The sequence below is a fragment of the Nicotiana attenuata genome, chromosome 12, assembly GCF_001879085.1.
Source record: "Nicotiana attenuata strain UT chromosome 12, NIATTr2, whole genome shotgun sequence".
Lineage (NCBI taxonomy): Eukaryota > Viridiplantae > Streptophyta > Magnoliopsida > Solanales > Solanaceae > Nicotiana > Nicotiana attenuata.
In genome coordinates this window covers 45,857,148-45,869,281 of record NC_032000.1, presented here as the reverse complement: position 1 = coordinate 45,869,281, position 12,134 = coordinate 45,857,148, and positions in this window count along the sequence as shown.

The window sequence follows — 12,134 nt, the reverse complement described above, 5'->3', positions numbered from 1 at the left end:
AGTTGCAATAGCTTCGTTAGGTGATTTGAGATGTGTGTGCAAAATTTCAGGTCATTCGGAGCTGTTTTGGGTGGGACTTTGATCGAATGCGTGTTTCGGAAGTTTTGGAAAAACTTAGGCTTGAATTCGATGAGAAATGACGATTTAGGGTATTTTGATGATTGGAGCAAGTTTGAATAAGGTGTTGGATCATGTTTGTGTTTTTGGTTGAGGTCCCGGGTGCCTCGGGGTGATTTCGGATGCCGAACGGGATGTTTTGAACTTGAGAGATTGCAGAACTGTGCTGCTTCTGGTATTTCCGCTTCTGCGAAAATGGGACCGTAGAAGTGGCACCGCAGAAGTGGTGCATGAACCGCAGAAGCGATAGGAACCGCAGGTGCGGAGATGCTGACCGCATCTGCGGAGTCGCAGATGCGACAAAAGGACCGCAGATGCGGAAGTTTGGATTTTAAGGAGGCTTCCGCAGAAGCGGAAAAAGACCGCGGATGCGGTAGCCACAGAAGCGGAAAATGGCCGCAGGTGCGGAAATAACTGTTCAGAAGTGGGTTTTAATCCCTTCGCGGAATTTTACAGAACACATATTTTAACTTCGGACTTGGGGTGTTCTTGAGCGATTTTGAAGAGGGAATTCAAGGACTTCGATCAGATAAGCATCCTTGAACTTAGAACATGATTTTATCATGCAAATACAAGAAATTTGACTGAAAACTCAAGGAATTAAGGTCCAAAATGGTGGTTTAGGGCTTGAAACCTAAGAGAACAAAAATAGGAATTTGAGGGGTCATTTGGACTCCGATTTTGGTGTTCTTTATATGTATAGACTCGTGGCGAGATAAGGAATCCGGTGATGTTAAATTTCTAAGTTTTCGAGAAGTGGGCCCGGGGCTCGGGTTTTGCCAACTTCGTGATTTTTGATATTTTTCGAGTCTTTTCGATTAGGTTATATTCCCTTAGCATATTGTGACGTATTCGTTGTGGTTTTGGTCAGATTCGACGCATGAGGAGGTGAATTCGAAAGGCAAGGGCATAGCAAGCTAGGACTTTGGCCAGCTTGAGGTTAGTAATGAATGTAAATGCTGCGTTGAGGGTTTGAAACCCCGAATTTGCACATCGTAGTGCTATGTGAGGTGACTTGCACGCCGGATAACGGGCGTGGGGTAGAGCACCGTCGGGAATTGTGACTTGGTCCGTCACGCTTAATAAAATTACTACCTAATTGATTGTAGTTTTGTGATATCCTTATAAAAATGGATTAAATTGTTATATTTGGTCTTTGTGCCAACTACTTGAATCCTTCAGGGATTGTTTTAAATGGTTTCTTACCATAATCACAAAATATTAAACTCAGTCCTGGCATTTAATATTTTGTTTGGAAACTCAGCCACCTTTCTTAAACTTGAAACTTAATTATTATTTTTAAATGAAGTTTGAGCTGAATATTTTTATACTATCATGTGAATTTGGACTGAGTATGGGATCGGGTTGCACGCCGCAGTGGTATAATAATGATCTTGATATGAGTCCAAGGGCCTATTTGATGCCACGAGATGGCTTATTATTGCGCTTGGGCCGTAAGGGGCCCCCCCTGAGTCTGCACACCCCCAGTGAGCGCCGTCGACGTTAAATAAATGGAGCGGGCTGGACGGCCGCAGCGGGGTACTGGAGGTACCGGTTTATGTGTTTCATTGCATATTTAATTGTCATTTATTCTTCATCTGTTGTGGCGTATTATAATTGTCTTAGATGGTTATTGTATTTATAGCTTTACCTTGTGTTATTTAGGATTTATTATCCTCAAACTTTATTTATATTTATTACTTTCTGGGTTGGAAGCACTCACAATACTCCCTGCACCTTGTGTGCAGATTCAGGTACACCACAGGGTGAGTGAGGACTTGTTGGCTGAGCAGCGTTTATCCGGGAGTATCGAGGTAGCTGCATGGCGTTCGCAGCCTTGATCTCTCCCATCTATCTTTATCCTTTTATTCGTATTTTCTTTCCTAGACAGACTTGTGATTAGGTGAATATTTTGTATTAGAGGCTCATGTTCGTGACACCAGATCTGTGGGCTATTTAGTATTTTATTTTGGGGTTTTCGGAGGTTAGAAATTATTTCAGAGATTCCGCATTTAAATTGTTATTTTTACTTGTGAATATTTATTTATCCATCTAGATTATTTGGTTAAGGTTGTGTAAATGGCCCGGCTTGCCTAGCAGTGTGTTGGGCGCCATCACGACCGGGGTTTGGGTCGTGACAGAAGGGAAGTACTCCTAACAGCCCTGTAGCCTCCCGAAGATAAGTACAGACGTCTCCGTACCGATCCGCGAGACTCTACTAGACTTGGTCATGACTCGTGAGACCTAAGGGAACCTAGGGCTCTGATACCATGTTGTCACGACCCAAAATCCACTAAGGGTCGTGATGGCGCCGGACACCATTGTCAGACAAGCCAACACTAATGAATTAGTAACTTCTTGTTTTAGATAACTCTGAATTTACTTCTTTTATATATATAAACAATAAAGAATAAGTTCCACTGAATAATAAAAATATCTTTAACAATTTCAAATACTGAGTAATCCCATAGACATCCCAGAACCCAGTGTCGCAAGTGCATGAGCACTTACTAAGAAGATCGAATAAAGTACAATCACTGTCCGGAATACAAATTGGACAGCAGTAAATAAAATACGCTGAAAGAGAATATACTGGCTGCGGGTTGCCTCGAGCAATGCAGCTCACCTAGTCTCCGTATCATCCATGCTGCTACGCCTAGTAGGCCGCTAGAAATACCCGTACCTGTGCAACAAAATGCACAACAAGTGTAGCATGAGTACGAAAAAAATGTGTACTCAGTAAGTATCCCGCCTAATCTCGAAGAAGTAGAGACGAGAGGTCGACTTCGACACTTACTAGTGGTCCAATAATGATAAATCGATAATGTATCAAATTGGGGATTTATATAAGCATGATTGTAATTCAATAAAGTGAAGCAAGTAAGCAATTCTTTCTTTTATAGGAAATTCCCAAATCCCTTATCATTATTTATACATTTATTCTCAAACCGGGAAGAAACAATACCACTTCAATGAATTTCAAGGCAAGCAATACAAGCATGCACAAATCATGCCGAGGATGTACGGCCCGATCCAACAATATTTAAACTCTGCACTGCTAGAGGGTCGAATGGCGCGAACCACAGATGCATCTATTACCCCGCTCGCGAATCATACGTGCGACGCGGTCAAATACAAATCGCAATCACTCTGCTCGCGAATCATACGTGCGACGTAGGTACACATAGAAACACATATTCAACCAGTCAATCAAGACTTCAGCTGGGAAACAATTGTTCAAGGAGGTGTACATTTTTTCTTTTACATGTCAAGAAAAATGAAGTCTAACTCTTTTAGAAAATCATTTGACACTTTGATTGATTTAAGCAAATTAAACCATCAATAAATTTACAATTATTACAAGTAAGAATGCTTTTGGGTCCTAGACTACCCGAACATAGGCATAATAGTAGCTACGCACGGACTCTCGTCACCTCATGCGTACGTAGCTCCCACAAATAGCAGCACATATGATCAATTAATTCACCTATGGGGACAAATCCCTCTTACAAGGTTAGAAAGGAGACTCACCTCGCTCCGAAGTTCCATAACCGGCATTCCACGCCCTTCCGAAGACTTAAATTGATGCACAACGCTCCAAATCTAGCCAATAATTATGCAAATCCATTAATATATGTTCAATTACTCATAATAATCCAATTTATAACAATCCCTAACCCTGATCGAAAAGTTGACAAAAATGCCCTCGGGCCCACGTGCCCGGATTCCAAAATTTTTCGAAGATAAAGTTTACCCATGGCCTCACGAACTCAATTATAAAACATACTCTCAATTTCATGTCCAAAATCATGGTAAAAATCCAAAATATAATTTTCTAGGTCTTCCACCTAAAACCCACAATTTTCACTAATTTTCATGCTCTAATCAATATGTAATCCAAGTATTTAACTCAAAACTAGTAGAAACCACTTACCTTGATATGGATGACAAATATGGGGCTCCAAAATCGCCCAATAATCGGCTCCCACGGAGAAAATGCGGCTGAAATGAGCTAAATCCCCGTTTTAAACAACCTTACTTGACCGCTTCTGCGGTTCCGCGGGTGCGAGCTACCATCCGCTTCTGCGGTCCTCCTCCTAGACTCAGCTTCCGCATATGTGCTTCTCCTTCTGCAGGTGCGGTCACACATCTGCGACAAATCGACCGCATCTGCGGTGCCAGCCTGGCCGGCCCATTTCCGCTTCTGCGACCCAAGGGCCGCTTCTGCGGTTCCGCTTCTGCGGCCCAAGCCTCGCAGGTGCGGTTACACGAGAAGGCAGTTGATCACTTCTTCTTCAAATTCCAAAATTGATCCGTTAACCACCCGGAATCCACCCGGGGCCTCCGGGACCCCGTCCGCTCACACCAACTAGTCCCAAAACACATTACGGACTTGCTCGAGGCCTCAAATCATATCAAACAACACTAAAATCATGAATCAACCTCCAATCCAAGCTTAATGAAGTTTAGAATTCCAAACTTCTACATTCGATGCCGAAACCTATTAAATCAAGTCAGATTGACCTCAAATTTTGCATACAAGTCATATTCGACATTACGGACCTACTCCAACTTCTGGAATTGGAATCCGACCTCGATATCAAAAGTCCACTCGCGGTCAAATTTCTCGAAAGCCTTCAAATTTCTATCTTTAGCCAAATGACTCCAAAATGACCCACGAACCTCCCAATTCATTTCCGATCGCGCTCGCGACACCAGAATCACCATACAGAGCTATTCCCAGACTCGATATCCCAAACGGACATTGATAACACTGAAATGTACTTCAACCCAAACTTATAAAATTCCTCCAAAAATGCTAACTCCCACAATAGGTGCCGAAACGCTCCCGGGTCTTCCGAAACCTGATCCGGACATACGCCCAAGTCCAAAATTATTATACGAACCTTCTCGAACCTTCAAATTCTGATTCCGAGGTCGTTTACTCAATAATCCAATCTTAGTCAATTCTTTCAACTTAAAGCTTCCGAAGTGAGAATTCTCTCTCTAAATCAACTCCGAACTTCCCGGAATTCAATTCCGACCACGTGTACAAGTCATAATACCTGAAGTGAAGCTACTCAGGGCTTCAAACTGCTGAACGACGTGCTAGAACTCAAAACGACCGGTCGGGTTGTTACATTTTCGTTTTCTCTCCTCTTTCTCTCTACTTAGTCTGAACTTTGTCTTTTTCTCTCTGCTATTATATTTTATCTCTCTTTTTCCTTTCTTTATCTTTTTTGTTTATTTTTCTCCTCCTCTACTATAGACTTATCAGACTTTCAACTTCAGTTCCCCAAGAGAATCATGGCAAAGAATTTGTGTGATGACCAGAAAGGTCATCTCGTATTTTTTAGAACCCAATTCGGTGTTTCGAGGCCTTCAAAACCTCATTTTCTTTCTCCTTGATTTGTTTGCGGAGTCGGGGCGCGTTTTCGGAAAGCCTTTATGTGAAAATTTGAGAAAATATTAAGTTTTGCCTTTAAAAGTTGATTTTACTTGACTTCGGTCAACATTGTGAGTAAACGGACTCGAACCCGTGTTTTGATGGTACCGGAGGGTCCATAGTAAAATATGGGACCTGGGCATATGGCCAGAATCGAATTCTGAGGTCCCTAGCCCGAGAAATAAATTTTTGATCAAAATTGTTAAACTGGAAATATAAAGGTTTTAAGAATTTATTTAATAATTGATTTTGTTGATTTCGGGTCCGTATTGTGGTTCTGGAGCCCGGTATAGGTTCGTTATGATACTTATACCTTATCTGTGAAATTTGGTGAGAAACGGGACTAATTTGACGTGATTCGGACCTTTTGTTCAGAAATAGAACTTTTGAACTTCCTCGAAAATTTCATTGCAATTTGATGCTAAATTCGTAGTTCTAGGTGTTATTTTGGCGATTTGATCGCGCGAGCAAGTTCGTATGATGTTTTTAGACTTGTGTGTATGTTTGGTTTGGAGCCTAGAGGGCTCGAGTGAGTTTCGGATAGGCTATGGAATCTTTTATACATAGAAATCTGGTGTGATTTGCTGCAGTCAGTGTTTCTGGTTTTTCTTCTTCGCGTTCGCGAAGATATTCTCGCGAACGCGAAGTGTAACCTGGGCTGGGGAGAAGATTGTTCTTCGCGAACGCGTAGCGGTGGTCGCGAAACGCGGAGCACTAGGGGGTGCTCTTCGCGAACGCGATCGGCATCACGCGAACGCGTAGAATAAAATAGAGGTGGGCTGGGGACTCTTTGAGTTGCTCTTCGCGAACGCGGTCCCAGGCCCGCGAACACGATGGTCAGGGGGGACAGACCATCGCGAACGCGAGCGGCTCTTCACGAACGCGAAGGCCCTTCTGGCCGCAATGCATCGCGAACGTGGCAGGTCCATCGCGAACGCGATGAAGACCTCTGTAGTGTTTTAAAAACAGAAGCGGAAATGGGAATTGGCCATTAATTCATATTTTCAAAAAACAAGAAGGCTTAGAGGCGATTTTCAAGAGACAAATTCTTCCCCAAAGTGTTGGTAAATGATTCTAAAATACTTTCTTCCAATTACCCATTGCATTTCATCAATTTTAAACCTAAAATCTAGGGTTTTCATGGTAGGAATTGGGGGTTTGGGTAGACTTAGGAATTTTTGTATAATTGGAATTTAGATTTCGATTTAGGGTCAGATTTCGAAACTAATTATATATTTGGGCTCGGGGGTGAATGGGTTTTGGTCGGAACCTCGACCAAGCGGGCCCGGGGTCGGTATTTGATTTTTTGGGGAAAATGTAAGGAAACTTGTAATTGTGCATTGGAATTGATTTTCTTTAGCGATAATTGATATTATTAAGTTAATTATGATTGGATATGAGTGGATTGGAGGTGGAATCTAGAGGAAAAGCAATAATTGAGGCTTGAGTTCGGCCGTGGAATCGAGGTAAGTGTTGTGGCTAACCTTTGCTTGAGGGATTAGATGATGTTGCCCTATTTGCTATGTTTTTGGTTGTTGAGTACGACGTATTGGTGAGGTAACGAGTATCTATACGTTGTCGTCGGGTCATAGCATGCGAGTTAGCCTTATACTTGTGACTGTTGTATTCTTTATTCGTACTGTTCATGCTTAAACTTGTTACTCTTCATGTTAAGCAAATCTTATCATGTTTTCCTGGAATTGGATATTGATTGATTATTGACTCAAGTTGAGATTTATATTGTGAAGTTAAATATTGAAACGAGGTTGGTTACTGACGATTCCCTTGCTGGGTTGTTATTGTTCTGTTTGGGTAAGGAAGAGTGTAAAGCATGAAGGGTGATGATGTGCAATGTATAGTGAGTGAGTGATAATGCACGAAGGGTGATGCCTGCCTTATTTTGAGAGTGATAATGCACGAAGGGTGATGTCGTGCCATGTTATGAGAGAGTTAATGCATGAAGGGTGATGCCGTGCCATTTCTGTTGTTTCTTATGGTAAGGACGAGAGTAAAAGCACGAAGGGTGATGTCGTGCACTGGTTTGCTATGTTATTACTTTCGTTGGTGTAAAAGCATGTTATTTACTGCGTCTCTTTACTGTACTATTTCAGGATTTGATGTTCCCCTCATCATGTTTTCCCTCTTCCCGTTATTATCAGCTTAACTTCCAACTGTTGTTATTTTCTCGTGTTTAACTACACAGGTTCATGTTATTGTTGTATCCTAGCCTCGTCAGCACTTAGCCGAGGTTAGGATCGGCACTTACCAGTACATGGGGTGGTTGTACTGCACTCTGCACTTTCTGTGCAAATTCCGGTATTGGACCGCATTGATTAGAGTAGGGTTGCTGCCTTCAATCCAGAGGATACCCAAGGTAGATCTGTCGGTGTTCGCAAATTTCGGAGTCCCCTTCCAGTTATCCTAGTTTCCCTGTTTTCTTTTATTTCGAGAATAGATATATTTCCTTTAAACCAGTATTTGTAGTGACTCTTAGAAGTTAGTGGATTGTGACACCAGATTTTGGGTAGTCGTGTATTAGTGTTTAGATTGTTATAAAATTTCCGCACTTATTAGTTTATTTTGGTTTAAATAATTATTATTTATTATTTTGGAAAGTGATTAGCGTATTAGATCTTTAACTGTTGGCTTTCCTAACATTCTAAAAGTTAGGCGCCATCACGATACCGATGGGGGGAAATTCGAGTCGTGACAATTTGGATAAGAAATTAATTATTGGCCAATCCATATTTAGCTTTGTCTCAGCATTAAACTACCGTAAATTTGTGTCACTACAAATATTTCACATGCTATTAATTTTAGCAATACAATGAGTCTTGCTTGGTCATATTCTTATTCCAGTCAAAATTATTGAATTCAATTTGTTACACATTTTTGATAATTAAATAGATTTTTAAAATTGATCCTAAATTGTGATTTAGCAATAAGTTAAAGCTTTTTGTACAACATAGTGGGGAACTTGGATATTTTAAGGACAATGAATAACTATTAAAGCTAGTTTAAATCTATTGTATCCATAAATTTATAGAGCAAGATATAATATTTTATAAACACGGGATCGAAAGAAAATTGTATGAAGTTTTAAGGAGAAAACAAGGTGTTTATACTTAAGATTCATCGGTAGGGGTAATATCCCTTGGGTAAAGCCGGTTCCTATAATGACCCGACCGGTCGTTTTGTTTTCTAGAACCCCGTTCCCCTAAATAATACTTCTTGCACTTGCTTTAACTGATTTATGACTTACGGGGATGGTTGGTTCGGGATTTGGAAGAGTTTGGGTTGAAATCGGGACACTTGGTTCCTTAAGGTTGGCCAAGTTTGACTTTGGTCAACACTTTGAGTAAACGACCTTGGAATCGGGATTTGACAGTTCCAATAGGTTCGTATGATAATTTCGGACTTGGACGTATGTCCTGATCGGGTTCTGGATGACCCGGGAACGTTTTGACGCCTAATAGTTAAAGTTGATTCCTTAAGGATTTTGAAGTTCTTTATGTTTGGTTGGAGCGGGTTTTTGTGTTATCGAGGTCCAAACGAAATTTTGAGACCGAGAATATTTCCGTAATGTCATTTAAGACTTGCACGCAAAATTTGGTGTCAATCCAAGTAGCATAAGTGTGTTTCGCCACATTGGAAGTAGATTGAAGAACTTGAAGTTCTTAAGTTTGATTTAATTGGTTTTAGGGTGTGATTCTTAGATTTTGCATTGTTTTGGGCATTCCGAGGGTTCGAGCTAGTCCGTTTTATCATTCCAAACTTGTTGATAAGTTCAGGCGGGGCCCAGGGGCCACGAGCGTCAATCGGACGAGGCTCGAGCATAGTTGGAAGATAGGAGAAGGAGCTGAAGCTCCAGGCATCTGTCATAACCGCACCTGCGGTTGGCTAGCCGCAGGTGCAAGCCTGCAGAAGCGGCTGAGCCATCGCAGAAGCGGCTGAGCCATCGCAAATGGCCATGGGTGGCCAGCCCAGAAGCCGCAGAAGCGTCCTCCTTTCCGCAAAAGCCGAACCACATAAGCGGCTTACTTCTCGTAGATGCGGCCCACCGGCCCAGTAGGAATTCCGCAGAAGCTGACGTTTCTTCGTAGAAGCGAGACCGCAAATGTGGTCCCCTAACCGCATGTGCGGATATCATTGAAGGCAGTGCCTTCATTTAATACGGGAAAGTATCATTTTTGACACATTTCCTTCATTTCTTAGGCGATTTGGGAGCTTCTTAAGGGGAGATTTCAGCCTAGCATTGTGAGGTAAGTTATTTCTACCTAATGCGAGTTCAATACATAGTTTATGGGTAGATTTTAACTTGTAAATTAGTGGAAATCATGGGTTAAGAGTAAAACCTAGGGTTTTGATAAAAACAAGATTTAACCACGAAATTTGTTATGGAATGTAGAAGAAATCATATATTCTTGATCCTTAGGTTATGGGTAACAACTTCCTTCAAAAATTTCCGGAATACGGGCACGTGCGCCCGGGGCTGAACTTTAGGAACCTCGCCTTTGGGGTTTGGATAATCACTTTAATAGCTAGAATATGAATTTGTAAACCTATAATGATTGGTTTTTACACTATTTGCATAGTTTCGAATTGTGCGACTCCGGTTTGAGAGTTTGAACGCGTTCTTGAGTTGGAAGTAGGCTCGAAACGAGGTTAGTCTCTTTTCTAACCTTGTAAGGGGGAAATTTCCCCATAGGTGAACTTAATTAATATATATATGATTAATTGTGGGGGCTACATACGCACGAAGTGACGATAGTCCGTATGTAGCTACTCTTCCTGTTAAGTCTGGGTAGTTCTAGGCTTAAACCATGCTTTGTGCCTACTGTTATATGATTATAATTGTTGATTTGCATTGAATGGGATTAAGCTGAAGATGTTATGATTTCAAGGTTTTCAAGTAAATATTTATTTTGAAAAGAATTGAGGAAAACATTAAGTTATATTTATACTTAACCGTGTCGCAAGTATATTCCATGAACGGGGTGATTATTTCCACTACTCTCATAGGAGCGGGCCGTTCGCCTCGGCAAGATAGTAAATGTATACATGGTTTGGGCCTTTCGACCCTCGGCGGTGCAAAGTTTACTTTTATGTTGGATCGGGCCGAACGTCCTCGGTGGTATTTGTGTGTTATAATAGAACCGGAACCCTTATAATTTGTGTGATTTATTGCTTGAAAGGTCACTTATTTTTAATGAGGAAAATGCCCTATTTTATTAATTAAATGAAGGGATTCTCAATAATTATTCTTGTTTGAGCTTGTTGTTATTTACATACATTGTGAATTAAATGTATTGAACTTCATCTTATTATATTAGCTGGCCCTAGTAAGTTTCGGAGTCGACCCCCCGTCACTACTTCTGTGAGGTTAGGCGGGATACTTACTGGGTACATATTTCCAGGTACTCATGCTACACTTTTGTACTTGATTGTACAGGCTTTGAGGCAGGTGCATCTGGCCATCAGTCCGGCGCATAGAGTGGACATCTCAGCTCGAGACTTTCCGGTGAGCTGCCACTTTTGAGCCGATCAGCAGCAGCTGGAGTCTCTCTTTTGTTTTATGTGCCTATCTATTTCTTTTCCAGACAGTAGGATAGTATGGTTTTGTATATTCTACTACATTGCCCACACACTTGTGACACCAGGTCTTGGCACACACATTGGTAGATTTATGATGTTTTGGCTTTCATTCATGATTTAAATTCGCATTTAGTACTTCCACTTAAATATGCTTAAATTTTCAAACTCTCAATTTCTTAATCCATAATGGAAGTTATCACGTGCTAACTACACAAATGAGAATTTACTACTTGATTAGTGTTGGCTTGCGTAACAATGGTGTTGGGCGCCATCACGGTCTAATATGGAATTTGGGTCGTGACAACAAGGTATCAGAGCACTAGGTTCACATAGGTCTCAGAAGTTATGGGCGAACCTGGTAGAGTCTTACGGATCGGTACGGAGACGTCTGTACTTATCTTCGATAGGTTATAGGGTGTTAGGAACTAGTCTTTATTCATCTCCTAACGTGCAGTTGATGGTGTACTAAATTTCCTTATTATATTCTCTCACAGATGGTAAGGAAGCGTAGGACGGATGTTCCAGACTCGGGAGGAGCTGCTGCCCCCGTTGCTAGAGGCTAAGGCAGAGGCCGGGGGAGGGCACCGGCTCGAGGTAGGGGCGAGGGCGTCCTAGAGCTGCCCCTGTTGCACCACCAGCAAATCCAGCAGGGGATCGCGTTATCGAGGAGCAAGGAGAGGTGCCCGCAGCAGAGACTGCCCCATCAGATTTCATGACAGCACTAGGCTTCCAGGAGGTCATGGGCCGTATGCTACAGTTCATGGACTCTATGACTCAGGCTGGTTTATTTGCAGTAGACCCAGCCACATCTCAAGCAGGGGGGAGCACAGATCCTTACTGCTCATACTCCTAGGCACGCAGCTGCCATGTACCGGACTCCGGGTACACTACCCGCTGTCGGTGCCCAGCCAGTTGCAGCAGTGACACCTGAGCCCAGACCAGCTGCGGACGGTGATTCGCAGAAGTTGTTGGACAG